We start from the raw sequence: 21,643 nt of genomic DNA, 5'->3' as shown, positions 1-21,643 counted from the left end.
TGTCACAGGGGGTCGTTATGAGTTGGAATTGACTTGAAGGCACCCATCAATAACAACAACCAAACCGAAACCAGTTCACTGCCATTGAGTCAATTATGACTCATAGCGACCCCCTTTGGGTTTCCAAGGCAGTAAATCTTTGTGGAAGTAGATTGCCCAGAAGACATAGTGCCTAAGGTATTTGACTACTGACCAGAAGGCTGGCGGTTCAAACCTACTAGCCACTCCTCGGAAAGAAGTTTGGGCAATCTACTTCTGTAGTGATACCGCCTTGGAAACCCAAGAAGGGGTCACTATAAGTCGGACCCGACTCGAGGGCAGTGAGTTTGGTTTGGTTTGGTTCCTTTCACGGAGTGGCTGGTGGGTTTGAACCACCAGCCTTCTGGTTAGCAGTCAAATGCTTAGGCACTACACCAGCAGAGCTCCTTATAACAACAGATAGCTTAAAATTTTTTGTAATAGAAAGTCCTCAACCTGGATAATTTATACTCAGATCAGCTTCCTAAGATTGTTGGTGCTGCTAACACAGCCCCCTCATCACAAGAGGCATTTATGAAGTCTGATTAGGAGGGGCTTTTCCCCATACCACTTTGTCTCCTGGCAACACAGCTCCACCTCTGAAGCTCAGAGGAACACAAGTTTCCTAAGCCCATTGTCCTTGTGAGAAGAAATTACATGCAATTTACCAAATGCCTTGAAGTGCTATTCTTTTTTATTCTCACAGGGTTAGGTTTATAACTGTTTACAGTAAGATTCAAAGGGTTGGTAAAAACCACAAACACATCAAGTGTCTGTTTTAAGACATTTTCCTTTCAGCTAACACTAATGAAGTAAATCCACCGCTCTTTAAGATTTAGAACTTAAAAACAAACTATTCTTGTTTACTTTCCTGAAATCTTAATTTTTTTTTTTCTCATGATTTCTGGCTTGTACTCCTTTAAATCACAATCCCATGACCACTTTGAACTACTTTTCATTGACCTGATCTGTTAGGCCATTCATAAACTCCAATCCTTTTCTCCTCTTAGATTTCTTTTGCTTCCTTCTAGGTTAGTGACTCATTTCATTATGTTCTTAAAAGCCTGAGAATGATATCCTGTGTCTGTTAAGGAACTCTTAAGACATGTGTTCTCATAAATGCTCATTTGTGTAGGTCCTGCAGTTTTGAAATCTTTGGCTCTGATTTCACTTGAAATGAGCTTAGTGTTTCTGGGGCCCAAACAAGTCAGCTGCCTTCTTAAGAATTCAGTGGTTATAACTGAGGGCCTAGAGGCCATCTTTGAGTCCCCCAGTAAGTACCTCTTTCACTCAGAACTCAGTAGGAAGCCCTGAGTTGTTACTATTAATACTTGCATAGAAAAAAACTCAAATGGCTTTTCTTGGATTCCTCTTTTGGTTTAATTTCTGAGTTCTAGTTTTTCTCAGACTTTTAGACTGTTCCAAAAAGGAACAAAGGAAATTATTGTAAGGGGAAAATATTGAATGCAAATAACCCCTGTTTTATGAAGACAGAACTGAGACTTAAAAAGCAAAAATCACACAGATAGGAAGTAGTAAGCCCAGATTTTAACCCAGATGTTTCCAACACCAAAGCCAGCTCTTTGCACTACTCTACAATGCTTTCTTATTTGAATCTTTAATGTTTATTTATTTATTTTGAGATTTGGTCTTTGTTTACCTTAATACCATATCTGTCATCATTCTTAGCCAAGCAGGTTGTAGAATCACATTATGTAGTTCTCAGGTTTTTATCTGAGTAACCTCTGTGAAAGAGATTTTCTATCAGATGTTTTAAATGTGTTACACTCGTCTCACAAGCCTTATTTACTAAACTTCAGAAACTGGAGAAGGAAGCACAGTTTTTGGTTTTGATTTTGTAGAGAGGACAGATTTATATTTATTTGGTTTGTATGTTTCTATTTTGGGAAGGTAAACTATGTAATAATGTAGTTATATAGAACCACTGACTGAATTATTGACCCATTTTATCCTACCACTCTATAATTAAAAAAATAATTTATTAAACAAATTATTTAAAATACATTCTTGGTGTGAATAGTTTAGATTATGAGACATATAGAATAAAACTTGAGAGTCTCCTTTTGTCACTATTTCATTAGATCTTATACCTATCTCCAGAAGTAACTACTGGAAACAGATATTTATCACTCCAGCCCTTTCTGAATACTTGCTTAGTGTTTATGGATATATATGCACACATATACACATTATTTACTTATTTTAAAAAGTAGAGTATGTTTATTATTTTGGTCTTGGCCTTTTTCACTTACTAGTATGTCTTGAAGATGTTTACATGTCAGTTCAAATAGGTTGTGGTGCAATGAATTACTTAATATGGCCCTTCTAGCCATGGTCTTTGTGACTCCCACAAATGACTGGGTGACATGCAAATGTGAGGTGGCTATGGCCTACCAATAGGATTGAATAGCTTGTCAATAAATAAGGGAGCTCTGGTAGCATAGTGCCTAAGGCACTTGATTGCTAGCCAGAAGGCTGGCAGTTCAAACCCACCAGCCACTCCTCGGAAGGAAGATGGGGTAATCTACTTCCATACTGATACTGCCTCGGAAGCCCAAGGAGGGATTGCTAAGAGTTGGGTCCGACTCGACAGCACATAACAACAACAACAACAATGTAAATTAGGTACCCTTATGTGGATGGGCTCGGAAGGAAGGTTGGGCAATCCTACTTCCGTAGTGATACTGCCTCGGAAACCCAAGGAGGGGTCGCTATGAGTCGGGTTTGACTCGACGGCACATAACAACAACAACAACAACATGTGGATGGGACCTTGTAAATAATGTGTATGGAACCCTAACATAGCGATTGGTCAGTTTTGCCCTCCCACTAGGCAAAAATGAGCCAGTCCAGAGGCCAAAGGGTGATCTCCCTATCATCAAGAAAGAGGAACCCAGAGTGGAGCACATCCTTTGGTCCTTGGTCCCAATATACGTCTGCTGGGGGAGCTCTGGTAGCATAGTGCCTAAGGCACTTGACTGCTAACCAGAAGGCTGGCGGTTCAAACCCACCAGCCACTCCTCAGAAGGAAGGTTGGGCAATCCTTCCGTAGTGACACTGCCTCGGAAACCCAAGGAGGGATCGCTATGAGTCGGGGCCAACTCGACGGCAAACAACAACAACAACATACGTCTGCTGAAACTTCTGAACTTAGGACACAGAGAGAGAGCGTGCTGTAAAACTTTGATGAGATGGCAAGAGATGGTGAGAAGTGGCAGCAGAGAAGTAGTAATAGCAGAAGCAAGGGACTGGCATGGAAACAGAAAGGTGGGCTTCCTGGCCCATGGAGCAAGAAAGCTGAGTGCCTTTGGGCAGGAGGCTTGCTGGCAGATAGGGATGCTTCTCTAGGAAGCTATCAGCAGAGCTAAAAGAGCTTAGTAACACTTGCTTGAGCAGGGCAGAGGCCAAGAGGCTACAGGGCCGAAGGGCCAAGGCTAGAGAGAAGTATGTCTGGGGCATGGCTGAGAAGAAGCTGTCCTGATTGAAGAACTGTGTCCTGAGTTATTTCTGACCCTGAATTGTAACTTTTTACTTTCCTAATAAATTTCATAATCGTGAGTATTGTCTGTGAGTTCTCTGTGGCCACTGCAATGGATTATTGAAGCCAGCAGAGAAGTAGCCATGGGAGGCACTGTTGGTGTCAGAATTGGTAAAAAGGTTGGAGGATGGTGGCATCTCTGACCTTTGCCTCATAGGAATCAGCCTTGGGCTGTTGATGCTGATGGTGATTGTCTCTCCCCCTTGTGAAGTTAGAAAAAGTCAGACAATGCCTCCCCATGCTCTTTTTACATAGGTCTACCTCATTCTTTTTAATAGTACATGGTATTACATTCCTTACTGATACCAGAATTTCCTAAAGTATGTCCTTTAGTCCAATTAAGTTAGGGAATACTAAGACACAGTTAACCAGATGTCTTTACTGTAGATTTTATCAGAGACTTTAATATGTACTGTGTATTGTGAATCTCCAAGAGGACTATTGAAAATGGAGTGTTTATTAATCTTAGTTTATAATTTTATTTCTGTTTCTCTGGGAAAGATGCTGCCTTTCACGAGTGACACACATCTGGAAAGGTAAGCTAATACTTAGGATGCCCGACTTTTGCAGGCTAGCCCCAGGGGCCCAGTCAGCAAGACGCAATGTAACAGGAATAAAAATGTTACAGATTGGTTTTAAATATCAGTACAAGTATAAAATAAGGATTTGTGAATCTTAGAAAAAGGAAAGTTTTTACAGTTTTATATGAACGTAAGTTCAATGTAAGCTATCAAGATGAATTGATGGCTGAAAAAATCCAAAGGAATTGTAAGATACATACCTGGAGTAAATATATACTATCTCATAGTATCCTATGAAGTTGATACTGTTTTTCAGACGAGGAAATTTGGGCACAGATTCAGATCCCACAGTTTGTGTTCTTCCTGCTTTATGACATTTTCTCTTAGAAATGGAAGGCTTAAGATGAGAAAGAAATCCCCAAGTCTTACATGTAGATTGAAAATGAGCAGTGTGCTCACTTGATAAATGTAAGTTAGAAGCATAAGGAATTCACAGTGGCCATTCAAATGAGAAAGCCCTGGTTGCCAAGCAGTGTGCCTTCCTCACCTATAAATCTTTTTCATATTTAATGAATGTCATTGGGTTTGGCCCCATTGTTAACTTAACTGATGAGGTCTTTATTTCCTCATGGCAATCATTTCCAAATTTATAAATTAACGATCTGGTCAACATAGACCTTAACATAGACCATAGACCTTAGCAATTAGAAAAATGTGTTCTTGGCCTGTGTTGAAAACCCTCACCTTCCTATAATGGCAAATTCTCCTTCCTGAAAAGAGAGAGAAGACATATTCCATCAATGCTCAAATCATCTCTGGCTTTAATGGAAGTACAGAATGATGTTAAGTAATTCTTTAGGACTATAAATTTTTGTTTAGCTCACATATGTAACTCTTAACTGGCTCATACTCTTTAGTTGTTTGTTGTTGTTATGTGCCGTCGAGTCGGCCCCGACTCATAGCGACCCCTCCTTGGGTTTCCGAGGCAGTATCACTACGGAAGTAGGATTGCCCAACCTTCCTTCCGAGGAGTGGCTGGTGGGTTTGAACCGCCAGCCGTCTGGTTAGCAGGCAAGTGTCTTTAGCCACTATGCTACCAGAGCTCCCACACTCTTTAGAGATGGATGGAAATATGAGTCCCAAAGATGCCACAGAGATTTATAGATTGTAGACAGATTGGATTCCAAATAATGTCCCATTTTTACTCTCCTAATTGTAACCATCTCTGACTAATTTTTAAAAAACTCAACCTAACCAGTTGCCAGAGAGTCAATTTCAAGTCATGGTGACCCCATATGTGTCAGAGTAGAACTATGCTCCATAGGGTTTTCAGTGGCTGTGCTCTTTCAAAAGTAGATCACCAGCCCTTTCTTCCAAGGGCTCTCTGGGCAGATTCCAACCACCAAGCATTTGGTTAGTAGCTGAGTGCTTAACAATTTGAGCCACCCAGGGACTTCTTTTGGTGAATTTAAGGACCACTGAAGGGCAAGTTGACTCCTGCTTTAAGAGCCAAAACCTCTCATTGACCTTTTACTCTGCTTTAAGTTTCTTTTCTTTTAATGAAGTAACTCTCATCTTCAAGACTTTGAAAAATTTCTCTTCTCCATTGTTACTATGTGCAACTATTTGTACTAGTCCATGCTAACCAGAAGGCTGGCAGTTCAAACCCACCAGCCACTCCTCAGAAGTAAGGTTGGGCAATCCTACTTCTGTAGTGATACTGCTTCGGAAACGCAAGGAGGGGTCGCTATGAGTCAGGGCTGACTCGACGGCACATAACAACAACAACAACAACAACATGATTGTACTTTCTCAGAGTTTTTGCAGAGTTCACAGATCTTTTAAATACATTATTAAAATCATCAGAATTCTGTGACATAAAAATATTTGCTGTCAAAGAGTTCTTTGAGGTGTTTCTTTAAAGCAAAATAATATAATTAATTTCATTGCAAAATAATTTTTCTGTTGACAGTTATTGAAAAAAAAAAAAAGAAAAAATTGAGTGGAATAGAGCAAGTGGAAGAAGCCTGCAATCTTTTCTGCCAAAGATAACCTCTGTTAATAGTTGGTAAATATTCCTCTATGGTTTTATGCAAATGAAAAAATTTACACATGAATGGGGTCTTTTTTGTTTGTTATTTACATATATACCTCAATAATCTGTCACGGACATCTTTTGTAGAAATTAAAAAAGATCTATTTTATGCTTTTGAATTCTACATAGTATTCCATTGTGTTTATAGCACTATAACTTAATCCTATTGATGGAAAAGGGCTGTCATAAATATTATTTTGTATATATCTTTTCTTCAGATCTTTTCACACTTATCCTTTGGATAAATTCCCAGAAATTGAATTGATAGATCAAAGGATATACACATTAGAGTTTTTGATATATAGTGCTAATTTAATCTGGAAATATTTTATGCCAATTTATATTCTGACTGACATTATGTAAGAATATCTATTTCCCACACAATCATTAACACTTGACATAGATACACACCATCTCATTTAAGCAAACTACTTGGCAAAAATTGATACTTCAGTTTTATTCTAATTTGTGATTTTTAAAACTATTGAGCATATTTTTGTTTAGTATGCATTTGTATTTCTTCTATGAATTGTCTATTTATATATTTTCCACACTGCTTTAGCAGAGTTGTCTTTTTATTATTTATTTCTAGAATCTTTTTGTATATTATGGCTACTAATCATTGCCATATAAGTTGCAAATATTTTCTGTGCAATGATACTTTGTTATTAAAATATGACTGTGGTGCAGTGAATTACTTGGTAGGGCTCTTTTAGCCATGGTCTTTGTGATGAATGGGTAGAACTATGCAAATGTAAGGTGGTTGTAGCCTAACAAAGAGATTGGATAGCATGTGAGTAATGTCAAATAAAATACCTAACACCCTTGTAGTGATAGAACTATGCAAATGAGTTGTGGTGTTGTTGTTTGTCATGTGCCGTTGAGTCGGACCCGACTCATAGAGACCCCTCCTTGGGCTTCCAAGGCAGTATCAGTATGGAAGTAGATTGCCCCATCTTCCTTCCAAGGAGTGGCTGGTGGGTTTGAACCCCAGCCTTCTGGTTAGCAGTCAAGTGCCTTAGGCATTACACTACCAGAACTCCCGCAAATAAGGTGTATGGGACCCTAATGTGGAGACTGGTCAGTTTTGTCATTCTGCTAGGCTTAAAATGAGCCCTCCTAGAGACAGAAGGGGAGAGTCTCATTGCCATCAATAGAGAAGAGCTGGATGTGGAGTGGATCACATCCGTGGACCCAAGAGCCCTGTGCTGGACCTTCTTGGCAGAGATGAAGGGCAGAGACAGCCAACAGAGAAAATAAGAGGCATGAGACAGAGTGGCAGGCTTTCTGCCCCATGGAGCAAAAAAGCTGAGTTCCTTTGGGCAAGGAGGCCTTGCTGGTGGGGTAGGCTGCACCTAGGTGATCAGTTTGCAGAGCTTAAAGAGCTTTGTAACCCTCACACAATCAGGGCAGAGGTGAGGATGAGGTGTCAAGAGCCAGAGAGGTGTGCCTGAGGGCATAGCAGAGGGGAGACTGTTCTGATTGAAGAATTATATCCTGAAAGTTTTCCTGAATTTGACTTGTAACTTGTTACTTCCCTAAAAAACCCCATAATTGTAAGTATTGTCTGTGAGTTCTGTGTGGCCATTGCAACGAATTATCAAACTCAACAGAGAAATAGTGAGTGCCATGGGAGGGACGGTTGGTGTCAAGAGTTGGTAAAAACGCTGAAGGGAAGTGGCATGTCTGGCCCTACAGAAATGAGCCTTGGGCTATTGATGGTGATTCTGTCTCCCTTTCGTGAAAGGAAGTCAGAAGAAGCCACCCCCATGCCCTTTTTCAAATGACAATTTTTGCACTAAAAAACTTAAATCTGGAATTTATTGTGTGGTAACATAGAAATCTACTTTCCTCCCAAATGGTTGAATATCCTGAACACCATTTATTGAATAATTCATTGTGGCACATTGATTACAGTAATGGCTGAAATGAGCTCATTTCTTCCTGTTCCCATGTCTTTTGGTAGTACCCTCCCACACTCACTCTGGGCTTGAACATGTGACTTGCTTTGACCAATGCGACAGTAGTCAACATGATGCCAAGGAATTGAAAAATTCTTGCACCTTGGAGCTTATGCTTTAGCTGCTCAAGGAATTCTGCTGCTACATGAATAAGCTCAGGTTACCTTGTTGGATAAGAGACATGTGGCCCAGTCTCCTCTATTACTCCTAACTGGCATCCAGTCAATCAGGAGACATTTGAGTGAGGCCATTAGAAACTGATCAGGCCAAGTTGATCTACCAGCTAACTGCAGAAACTCAACCAAAATCAGAGAAACCTGGTGCAGACTCAAAGATCCATCCAGGTTACTCAAACTCATATTGCCAAACTATAAGTTCATTAACTAAATAAATGGTTCTTATTTTAATCCATTGAATTTTTTGGGTGGTTTGTTACTCAATAATGGATTTTGATGCTGCACCATGCATTATAGCATTTGCTTCTGATTGCTTATAGACATCATTTATCAGTGTCTGGGCTCATTTATCAATAGCCCAAGGCTCATTTCTGTAGGGCCAGACATGCCACTTCCCTTCAGCGTTTTTACCAACTCTTGACACCAACCGTCCCTCCCATGGCACTCACTATTTCTCTGTTGAGTTTGATAATTCGTTGCAATGGCCACACAGAACTCACAGACAATACTTACAATTATGGGGTTTTTTAGGGAAGTAACAAGTTACAAGTCAATGCCCAGTACCTTTTTATCTCTAATTTATTAAATTAAAAAAAATCAGTAATGAGAATGATTAAATTATATCAAATATCTTTTCAGCATATATGGTTTGATTGTGATTTTTATCATGTGATTTTCTAGCATTTAAACATTACTATATCTCTGATATAAATCTACTGTTTTTAGTGTATTTTAAAACATATGATTAAATCTATTAATGTTTTTATATGTACATTTATAAGTGAAGTTGGTGTGAAGTTTTGCTTTGTTGAGTCATTTTTATCAGATTTTGGAATTGTGGTGGTAAAGAAATTTGAGACACTTTCCAAAAAATTTGTTATGCTCTTAAATTATTATTACCCTTTAAAATTGTGATTTTTGTGAAAGTTTAGAGAGCAAATTGGGTTTTCATTCAGCAATTCATACATACTTTGTTTTGTGACATGGATTGCAGTCCCTACAAAGAAACAGCACTGTTCCCACTTCTTCCCTGTGTTTACCATTTCCCTTTGTCCTTCTTTCCTATCTATTCCTTCCTTCTGAGTTTTATCCCCAGCCAAGTGCTGCCCTTTTAATCTCATATGGTTGATTGTTCTAAGGACTGCATACCTCCCTTTCATTATTTTTCACCTCATAGGCCTGTTTGTCCTTTGGCTGAAAGTTGAACCATGGGAGTGAGTTCAGTTCCAGGCCTGAAGGTGTCTAAGGGCCATAGTGTCAGAGGTTCCATCAGTCTCTATCAGACGAGTAAGCCTGCTATTTTTTTTTTTTTAATGATTTTTAGTTTTGTCCCATGTTTTTCTCCCACTTTATCCAGGTCCTACTATTGTGATCCCTTTCAGAGCAGTAGGCAGTGGTAGCTGGGCATCATCTTGTTCTTCTGGTCTTAGGGTCATGGAAGCTGGGATTCACATTGTCTATTAGTACTTTAGATTGCTTCTTGGTGTCTTTGATTTTCTTCATTCTTCTTTGCTCCAGACATGGAAAGAGACCAATAGTTGCACCTTAGATGGTCACTCATAAGCTTTTAAGACTCCAGTTAATGCTCATCAAACTAGGATGTAGAACACTGTGTTTGTAGACAATGTTATACCAGTTGACCTTGATATCCCTGAGACAAGGATCCTGAACTGCCAGGTCCAATGACTCATGCCCTCAAGGTGTTTGCTTATGACTAAAAGTTTTCATAACTTTGGCTTCTGTATGCTGTACATATCATTGCTGTATTTGCAACATATGTAAATACATATGTAGAAATAGCCTCTGTCAAACTTGTATATATTTGTGGAGTCTCATTTTACTTCCCAACCTTGTTCAGCTTGACTGTGTGTCTTTGTATCCACTCATAGATTATTATTATTACTGTTATTGTAGGATTGTTTATGTAATAGTATGTACCTTTGTTGTTGCCTTTAAATTTTGTGCTTTTCCCAGTGTATTCCTTCATTTTGTTGTATATTTATTATATATTGGCTTTTCCTTCACCCAAGTTAATATTTGTATACCTTCTAGTCAGTGATTACCCTCCTTCCCTCTCCTACCCTGGTAACCATCAAGGAATGATTCTGTCTGTATGTAAATCTTTTCTTAACTTTTTACAGTAGTGGTCTCATAGAATATCTCCCCTTTTGTGATTGACTAATTTTACTCAGCGTAATGTTCTGGAGATTCATCCATGTTATGAGGTGTTTTACAGATTCGTTATTTTTTAATGTTGCAGTGTTCCCTTGTGTGTATTTACCATTGTTTGTTTATCCATTTATCCACTGATGAACAGTTAGGTTGTTTCCACATTTTTGCTGTTGCGAATAATGCTGTGATGAAATAGGTGTGCATTTTTCTATTTGTGTCATGGCTCTTATTTCTCTGGGATATGCATCTAGTAGTGGGATTGCTGGATCATATGTTATTTCTATATCTGACTTTTTTAAGGAAGCTCCATACTGCTTTACATAGTGGTTGTAACATTTTACAGTCTTACTAGCAGTGCATGAGGGTTCCAATCTCTCCACACCCTCACCTGCATTTCTTGCTTTCTGTTTTTTTTTTTTTTTACTTTGCTATGAATGCTGAAGTAAGATGATATCTCATTGTTTTTATTTGCATCTCTCAAATGGCTATCGATCGCATGCATTTCTTTATGTTTGTTAACCATCAGAATGTCTGTTCAAGTCCTGTGCCCATTTTCAATTGAATTTTTTGTCTTTTTGTTGTCAGGGTATTGAAATTTACTAAAAATTTTAGAGATCTTTGTCTGATGTGTCATTACCAAGATTTTTTCCCAGTCTATAGGTTCTCTTTTTACTCATTTGGTGAAGTCTTTGGATGCACATACATGTTTAATTTTTAGGGAGTGCCAATTGTCCAGTTTAGCTTCTGCTGTTTGTGTGTTTTTAGGAATGTTTCATAGTATATTTATACCATGTGTCAGGGCCCCTAAGTTTGCCTCTATTTTTTCTTTGATGATCTTTATACTTTTTAGGATTTACAGTTAGGTCTTTGATCCACCTTGAATTAGTTTTTGTATATGACATGAGACATGGATCCTGCTTCATTTTTCTGCAAATAGACTTCCAGTTTTGCCAGCACCATTTGGTAAAGAGACTCTCTCTTCTCCATTTAATGGGTTTTGGCTCTTTGTCAAAGATCAGCTATCCATAGGTGGATGGATTTACTTCTGGGTTCTCAGTTCTGTTCCATTGGTCTGTGTATCTGTCATTTTATCAATACCAGACTGTGTTTTTTTTTTTTTTTTTCCCCACCCCAATTGTGATTTGGGTGAAACTTTACAGAACAAATTCATTTTCCATTAAACAATCCATACACATTCTCTTAGTGATATTTTCTGCAATCCCCACACTGTAACAACATTCTTCTCACTTCCTCCCTGTGCTCTCCCTTTCCTTTTTTGTTTCCTTCCCATCCCCTCCCACTTTCCTAGCTCTATCCCTGGGAAAATGATGTCCCCTTGATCTCATATGCTTAATTGTGTTAATGAGTGCATATCCTCCTGATATTACTGCTCACCTTGTAGCCCTATCTATCATTTGGCTGACTGTTGAGTCATAGAGGTTAAGCTCAGTTCCTAGATCAAAAAGTGTCTCAGGTTATAGTCTTTTGGACTTCTCCATGAGACCAGTAAGCTTGGTCTTTTTTATGATTTTGAATTTTGCTCAACATTTCCCCCTACTCTATGTAGAATCTTTGTTTTATTTATGTGGTGGACTATGTTGACTGTTTTTCTAATATTGAACCATGCTTGCATACTTGGTATGAATCCCACTCTGGGTAGCTTTGTTAGCAGGTGGGAATGTGGGCATGAATCTCTGATTGCTGATTATACAGAACAGTTGAGGGCAGGCTGGGCAGGTGTTGGTGTTCTGTCATTGTTCTAGTGGTGTGGGAGCACGTAGTCACACTCACTTAGTGGGTGGGGTGGCTGGTGGGGTGGGTATGGCTGGATAGGGTCACTGTCTTCTAACTGTTCAGGAAGGGTAGAAAGAAAAAGAAATAAATGGGGGAGGAAAAGTGGATGGAAAAAAGAAAGCAGTGTGGAGGAAGAGGGAAGATCTAAGAAGAAAGAGAAAGAGAAAATGAAGGAAAAAAACCCAAATAAACTAATTCTGCAAAGTTCTGGTGCAAGCACTGGCCACCAACCATGGCTGCAGCAGAAATATGTCACTTGTTCTGTAGGACACATACTACTGAATATGGAGGATTAAGGTAAGGTACTACTGAACACAGTTGTGAAGACAAGGAGCATCTGCTTAGCTGGATCAAAAAGAAGTAAAAGCGAAAAAAGGATTAGATGGAAGAGGAAGAAAAGAAAGAATGGTCTACAAAAAACAAAACAAAAATAACCAAAAACCAAACCAAAACAACAGCAACAAAAAATAAAAACTCACAAAGGGGGATAAGAGGGAAGGAATGCATAGAAAGGAAAAGAAAAAGGGAAAAAATAACCAAAATAAACTGGTGTAATTGTTAGCTATCAAACACAGCTGCAGCTGGCATGCACAGCTCACTCCAGGGGAGTGTGCACAGTTGTCCACAGTGGGGCAGGAATGGGCACTGCTGACCGTGGGGTAAGGAGCAGGCACCTGCTCTGTGCAATCCAAAGAAAAGGGGGGAAGAGAAAGAAAAAAGAATAGAAATAAGAGCAAACCGAGGGTGCAAGAACAAAGAACTAAGAAGAAGGAAATAAGAATTTTTTTTTTTTTTTTAAATGAAAACACAGCAACACTGGTGGAGGTGCTAGCAGCCAAACATGACTGTGAGGGAATGTGATACTTCTTCCACAGGAGTGCATCTCGCATCTCCGACTGGGGAGGGGTTGGGGCAGGCACTGCTAACCACATAGGCAGCAGGGGTAGGGACTGCTGTCCTGTGGGATCCCCAGAAAATAAAAGAAAAAGGGCAAGGGAAGAACAAGAAGAAAAAAAAAGTAAAGGAAATGAAAAGAAAATGTGAGGGGAGAGGGAAGAATGAGGAAGAAAGATAAAGAAAGAAAAAAAAAAGGCATTTGACTAGCCATCTGGTGGGTGGGAAGGCCATGCCTCTGGTCACCAGGAAGTTGTCCAAATTCTGAGGGGAGATTTCACTTTTCTGGCCACCCACTCAGCAGTGTGGGTGCTGGTGCTGTCCTGAGCAAGTGGAACTGGTTAGCTGGTTACTGCTCCTATCAAAATGCTATTTGCAGTAATTCAAAATGGCTGTGTTGGGCTGGTTGGCAGTTCATTGCTCCTTATTCATTGTTTTCATTCAATCTCTTCCTTTCATTAGTATTTCATCTACTTCTTTATCCTTTCCTCTGAAACTGTGGATTCTAGGATTGTCATCCATATCTATTTCATCTGGTTTCTTGAGTCTTTGCTGTAGAGGGTCTGGGTAGAGAATCTGCCTAGTCTGCCATCTTGGATCCTCCATCTGCTCTTAAACTATTAATATTAATGTAAGAATTATTTACCCCTTGAAGAATTTATAAAATTTGTTTGTAAAACCATGTGTTCTTGATATTGTTTGAGGGTTAGAACTTTGACAACCTTTCCAATTGCTTCTGGTATTGGTCTAATGACTTGAACCATTTAGTTTTTCTAGAGTTTCAAATTTATTGGTGTAAAATTATATACACAGGTTATGATATATAGTTGTGTCTTAGGTGGTCAGAATTATGGAGGTTTGTCTACTGAGAATGCTGTCTTTTAAAATATTAGATTCTGCTCTTTTTTGGTTTCCTATTGCAAATAATTTTGAGCATTTTATCAATACTATTTCTTTTGCTTTGAGCTGATTGAGTGTGTCCTTAATATAATTTCTTGGTTGGTTTCTTGGTCTTATTCTTATAGATTCTTAAAAGCTCTCTATCTATTAAGAAAACAAATTCCTTCTCTATAAGTATTGTAAAAATTTTCCATTTTTTTTAGTATTTTCCTTTGTTTATTGAATTTTTTTCTATAGAAATTTAAAATATTTTATCATAAGATTTATGAATCTTTGTCATTGTCCCTTCTTATCATGTCTTATTTAGAAAGGCCTTCTTTGTTCAACTCCCACATTTTTCCTAGTAATTTTATCACTTCATTTTTTTTTAAATCACTTCATTTTTTAAAATGCTTAAATTGATGATCTGTTTTGGAATTTACTTTGAAGTAATTGGTGAGGAAAAAATCTAGCTTTTTATCCTGAGATCACTATAATAAATTATAGTACATAATTTAATGAATAACCTTTTTATCTCAACTCATTTGCTACTCAAATGCTACCTTTAATTCTCATTTTTATTTTGCTATTGATCTATTCTGTCATTGGCAATACTAAAGGTGATAGTTAAGGTTGTGTGTGAACTTAGCTGGGCCATGATTCTAAATCATTTAGCAGTTATGATGTTGTCATTCCCCATAATGACATCTGATATAATGTATTTACCTTCATGATGAGATGTGCTGTGAGCAGCCAATCAGTTGAAAGGGAGTTTCCTCAGGGTTGTGGCCTGCTTTCAGTATGTGTATATATATATATGGACATCTGGGAACATTCTCTGGCTTTCTGCTGGATTTTGATCCTGTATCTGGACCATCATCATCTCTGGTTCCTGGATTTGAATGAGTGGCCTGCTGTATTGCCTGCCAATCTTGAGACTGTTGTTTTAGCAGCCTGTGAGGCAACATATTGCTGGCCAATCTTGGGTTTATCAGTCCCTGCAGCTACATGAGTCAGGAAAAACCTCCAGCTGATGTTTGAGCTATGGACTTAGGACTTGCCGGCCTATACAACTGTGTGAGCCATTTCCTTGAACTAAATTTCTCTCTCTCTCTCTAAGCTTCATTGGTTCTGCTTCTCTAGAGAACCCAGCCTAAGACACTAAACACTTAATTTCTCGAGATTTATAATACATTCTAATACCTATATTTTCCAGTCTTTTGTGTTTCTGAATCTATTTTTGTGTTTATTTCCACTTTATTTCATTATGGCCTGTGGTAGTTAAAGGTAGTGTGTCAACTTACCTGTGCCTGGTTGAGTGGCTGGGCAGCTGGATGTAGTATTTCCCATGATGAGGCTGGTAATCAACTCCATTGTGGAATCTTCTACGAGTAGCTGAGTAGCTGGCTTAGGGATGTGGTCTGCTCCCTGTATATAAGAAGCAGCTTTGGGGAATGGTTTCGAGTTTATGGCACACTTGAACCCTGCGTGTAGCCATGTCATTGTTCAGCAGCCTGCCATGCCCTGCCGACTTTGGGACTTTCAACAACCTTGAATTAATGGCCTGCCAGGTGGGAGCTCTGGTAGCATAGTGAGTAAGGCATTTGACTGCTAACCAGATGGCTGGAAGTTCAAACTCACCAGCCACTCCTTGGAAGGTAGTTTGGGCAATCTACTTTTGTAGTCATATCGCCTCAGAAACCCAACGTGGGGCAACTATGAGTTGGATCTGACTTGATGGCAATGAGTTTTGTGTGTGTGTGTGTGTGTGTGTGTATGGTTTGGTAATATCAGGACTGTGCCTTTTTACTTGTCAACCTTGGGCTTGTCACCTGTCTGAGAGAAGAAAAACCTCTAGCTTCCGTGGACAAGGAGCAGGAGGCAGAGCTGAAGTCCAGGTTGGGGGCTTTCACCCACCACTAAGAGTCTGGCACTTTGAACTTTGACTTAAAGCCTCCAAACTGTAAGAGAACAAACTCTTTTTTGTTAAAGCCATCCTATTTGTGGTATATTCTTGTCAGAGTGGCACTAGGTAACCAGGACATGGCCCTATTATATGGTCTTTATTTTCTCCAATTAGTTACTGTTATTCTCTTGTAGCTTAATTTATAATCATATATTTCATTTGATTTAGATATATCTTGTGAACATACACCTGGATTTTGTTCCTTGGTGTGTGTACAAGCCTTTAACTGATCCATATTTATTTTGGCTGCTGATATGATATGTTTTATTTCTGCCTTCTTATTTCATGGTTTTTGGTTGTATTTATAAGTCTTTCTTGACTTTTTGACTCTTCCTGGATTGATTATACTTTTTTATTCTTCTTTTATTTCTCTAGATGGAAATCATGTTCTGATTCCATTCTACTAGTGAATATGCTTACTTTTTCATAATTGAGAACAATATTTCTTTAGCAAAATAAACATTTAAACAATATCTGAAACCTCTTTCGTCATTGTAAAGATGAAAAGCTTGTCATTCCTTACTTATTGCTTCTTTCTGTCTACTCATTGCCCAAGTGACATAATCTGGGATTTCATTTCTGGTTTGAAATTAAAATGTTTAAGCATGTCTCTTCTAAGTTAAGAAACCTCTTAAACAATTGCTTTATGATAATTGCCACAGCACTTATATTTGTAAGGGGAGCTTCTTGTTTGTTGTTAGCTGCCATGACTTACACAATGTATATGTACATTTACTTATACAATGTATCATGTACAGTGAGATTGGACCATTGTGATCCTTAGTGTTTCATTGGCTGATATTCAGAAGTAGATCACCAGGTCTTTCTTTCTAGTCTGTGCTCATCTGAAAGCTCCAGTGAAACCAGTCCAGCATCATACCAAAACCAGACCAAATCTGTCGCTGTCAAGCTGATTTTGACTCGTAGTGATTCAGTAGGACAGAACTGACTGCCTCATATGATTTCCAGGCCTTTAATCTTTATGGAAGCAGATTGCCCACATATTTTTCCTGAGGAACAGCTAGTAGGTTCAAAACTCCAACATTTTGGTTAGCAACCAAATGCTTAACCCCTCTACCACCAGGGCTTCTTCATTCAGCATCACAGGCACACAAAACGTCCACGGACAGATGGTGACTTCACATGAAGTTCATTGGTCAGGAATTGAACTCAGGTCTCCCAAAAGGAAGAAGATAATTCTACCACTGAACAATCAGTGCAGCTGTATTAAATGATACATTACATTGTCACTGATACTTAATAGTAAGTTCTACCAGTTCCACAGCTCTCTACATTCTCTTGTATACCATGTCTTTCTGTTTCTTGAGGTCTTTATTTCATTTGATTTGTTATTTCACTAGTCTATATACTTCTTTAAGTAATTTTGTTAATAACGGGTGTGTTGGAAAGAGGCTGTCCAGGTCCTGCAGTACCCAAACTAACTTTCTTTTGTCTTTACACAGGAGTGATTCTGTTACCTCAGAATGTTGTAAAGGCTGTCCCACTGTCTTTCATCATTTATATAGCAGATGGGAACTTCAGTGTCAACCTCAGCATCTTTCCTATGAGATAAACTGTTAATGTTTACAGAATCTTGTAAGAGTTTCTTTTTATCCTTTGAATCAACATTTTCATCAGGTTAGGACTAGGTGTGTGCTTTCTTCCATTAGAATTGCCCTAGGCTTAAAGTTTCTTCTTGTGTGTATGTAGATCTGTCATTCAGGGTCATTTTTCCCTCTGTATAACTTTCATTTTTTCCTTAATTGTTGCTTCTCCTCTTTTCATATATTCTCTACTTAATATAGGCAATGGATTTCCTGCATCAGGACTATTACTCTGTTTTCCCTTTTCTTATAACTTCTATATCCTTTATATCTGGGAAAAATTCTTAGGCTGTTTTTTTTAATCTATTTCTCTTCAGCTTTCAGTCATGCTTTTATTTTTCAAAAAATTCTTAAAGTCCTCCTTGTTCTCTGATTGCTCATGGCAACCCCATATACAACAGAAATGGCCTGGTGTTCTACCTCCTCCATGATTGTTGGTATGTTTGAGGCCACTGTGTATTTTTAATGTCTTCCAACCTAAGGAGCTCATCTTCTAACACTGTAACCAGACAATATTTTGTTGTGACCCATAGGATTTTCATAGGGGTCATGTGGTGATTAAGTGAAGCCTCCTGCCAATAGCCACTTGAATGAGGTTGAGTGGCAATTCTCCAGCCCATTTAGATGACTGCAACTCCAGCCAACAATTTATCTGCAACCTCATAAGAAATTCTGAGCTAGAACCATTCAGCTAAGCCATTCCCAGATTCTTGATCCTCAGAAACTGTGAGATAATTAAGTATTTGCTATTTTAAGCAGCTAAGTTTGGGGGTAATTGGTAACACAACAATAGATAACTAATAATATTAAATGAAAAGCAAAGCTGCATAGTAATTAGGAAATTTGCCAAAATATTAACAGTGAATATCACCAACTGATGAATTTACTGCCAGTTTTCATTTATTCTATTATATTGCCTGTATCCTTTACTGATTTCTCATATTAACTATATGTGAATCTTTTAAAAAACAGAAAAGAAAGATGAGGTGCATTTTTTCAAAAAACATTTTTTTATGATTTGAGTGAAAGTTTACAGAGCAAATTCATTTTGCACCCCCTAACTCACCCCCAGCTATCTCCCTATGCAAACACTGCCCTTCTGTTCTCCCACAATTGATTGCTCCAGGAGTGTATCTACATGATGTAAATGTTCACCCCATATGCCTGTCTATTGTTTGTCTGGAAGCCACAGGAGTGAGTTCAGTTCCAGACCTGAAGGGTAGCTAGGGGCCGTGGTGTCAGGGGTCTCACCAGACTCTATCAAACCAGCAAACCTGGTCTTTTTAAAAAAGCTTTCATTGTAATTTGAAAGTGTACAGAGTAAATTGGTTTTCCATTCAACTGTTCATATGCGTTTTGTTTCATAGCATTGTATGCAGTTCTCATAATGTACCACTCTACCCATTTCCTCCTGTATTTACCATTTCCATTCGGCCTTCTTTCTTATCCATTCCACCTTCTTTCTTATTCATCCCTCGTTCTGAATTTTCTCCCTGGGCAAATGCTGCTCAATTGATCTTATATGGTTGGTTGTTCTAAGGAGTGGATACCTCCCTAACGTTATTGTTCATCCTATTATTGTTGTTAGGTGCCAACAAGTCATAGTGACCCTATGTACAACAGAACAAAATGCTGCCTGGTCCTGCTCCATCCGTACAATTGCTGCTATACTTGAACCCATCGTTGCAGCCACTATGTCAATCCATCTTATTAAGGGTCTTCCCTTTTTTCATTAACCCTCTACCTTATTCAGTATGATCTCCTTCTGCAGGAACTGGTCCCTTTGGACAACATGACCAAAGTATGAGAGACGAAGTCTGACCATTCTTGCTTCTGAAGAGCATTCTGGCAGTACTTCCTCTGAGATAGATTTGTTGGTTCTTCTAACAGTCCATGGTACGTTCAATATTCTTTGCTAATACCACAAGTCTAATGTATTAATTCTTCAGCAGTCTTCTTTATTCCTTGTTCAGTTTTCACATGCATATGAGGATATTGAAAATACCATGGCTTGGGGCAGGGACACCTTAGTCTTCAAAATGGTGTCTTTCCTCTTTCACACTTTAAAGAGGTCTTTTGCCTAATGAAATCCATCATTTCATTTCTTGACTGCTGCCTCTATGGGCATTGGTTGTGGATCCAAGTAAAATGAAATCCATGAAAACTTCAATCTTTTCTCCATTTATCATGATATTGCTTATTGGTCCAGTTGTGAGGATTTTTGTTTTCTTTGTGTTGAGAAGTAATCCATACTGAAGACTGTAGCCTTTTATCTTCATCAGTTAGTGCTTCAAGTCTTCTTTAAGCAAGCAAAGTTGTGTCATCTGCATAACACAGGTTGTTAATGACCTCATAGGCCTCTCTATTGTTTAGCTGAAAGTTGATCCACAGAGATGAGTTCAGTTCTAGGTTCAAAGGTTAGTAAAAGCCATAGTCTCAGGGGTTCTACTATTCTCTATCACACCAGAAAGCCTGGTCTTTTAAATGATTTTGAGTTTTGTTCCACATTTCTCTCCCACTTTGTTAAGGACTTCATATTGGGACCCTTTCAGAGTGGTCAGCAGTGGTAGCCAGGCACCACCTAATTCTTTTGGTCCCAAGCTAGAGGAGGCTGAGGTTCATGAGGTTCACTAATCCCTTAGAATATTAATTTCTTGGTGTCTTTGATTTTCTTCACTCTTTTTTGCTCCAGATGAGAAAATATCTATAGTTGCAGCTTAGATGGCCACTTACAAGACTTTAAGAACCCAGTTGTTATGAGTTGAGGTTTTTTGTTATTGTTTTCATATGAAATGCAATTTAAAATGTTTTTTTTTTTTTTTTTCATTTCAGTTTTATAACCTGTTTTGGGTGCATGGTTTTTGCAGGGACAGTGATTAGCACAAATGTAAAAAGAGTGACTGTAATGACAAATATAATTTGGCCAAGAGTTTGAATCAAGTACTAAACAGAGATTAACAACTGAGATGATTTATGCCACCACACCAGTAGTGTTATTATTTTAATAATAAAATCCTTTATAAATGTTTTTTTAGCTTCATCAGACAAATTTATTTTCTCACAGCTTAAGAGGCTAAAAGTTTAAATTTAGGATACTGACTCTAGAGGAAGTCTTTCTCTGTCAGTTGTGTGGTCCTTATTTCCTGGTTCCTTAGAGATCTCTGACTCAAACCCACCAGCCACTCCTCAGAAGGAAGACTGGGCAATCTACTTCCATAGTGATATCACTTTGGAAACCCAAGGAGGGGTCGCTATGAGTTAGATCCGACTTCATGGCAGCGACTTTGGTTTTAGGTTTTGGTAGAGAGATCTCTATGTGGAAAAGCCTTTTTAATTTTGCCATAATTTTATACTTACAAAAATGTAGTAAGAAAAATACAGAGAATTTCTGTATACTATCTATCCTGTCCACCACTTGTCTGTCAGTTTGTCATACCATGGTGGCTTGCATGTTGCTGTGAGGCTGGAGGCTATACCACTGCTATTTCAAATACTAGCAGGTGGACAGGTAGACAGGTTTCAGTGGAGCATTCAGACTAAGACTAGGAAAAAGGAAGGGGCCATCCACTTCTCAAAAAATTGGGCAGTGAAACCCTTTTGAATACCAGTGAAACACTGTCGATATATTACTGGGCAATTTGATGAATAGTGCTGAAACATTGTCCAATATAGTAGTGGAAGATGAGCCCCTCAGGCCAGAATGCACTCAAAATACCACTGGGGAAGAGCTGCCTTCTCAGAGTAGAGCCGACCTTGATATGTATGGAGTAAAGCTTTCTGGACCTCCATTTGCTGATGTGGCGTACTCAAAATGAGAAGAAACAGTTGTAAACATCCATTAATAATCAGAACATGGAATGTACGAAGGAAATCTAGGAAAATTAGAAGTTGTCAAAGAAAATTAGAACTTGTCTGTCGGTTTGTCCTACTGTGGTGACATGTAGACGTGAGTTTTGAGGCTGAGCCTCTGGTGTTTAAAACCCAGCGAGATGCACCTGGTGCAT

The sequence above is a fragment of the Orycteropus afer genome, unplaced genomic scaffold (assembly GCF_000298275.1).
Source record: "Orycteropus afer afer isolate SDZICR_OR568_19922 unplaced genomic scaffold, OryAfe1.0 scaffold00477, whole genome shotgun sequence".
Lineage (NCBI taxonomy): Eukaryota > Metazoa > Chordata > Mammalia > Tubulidentata > Orycteropodidae > Orycteropus > Orycteropus afer.
This window is presented reverse-complemented; position numbering follows the sequence as displayed.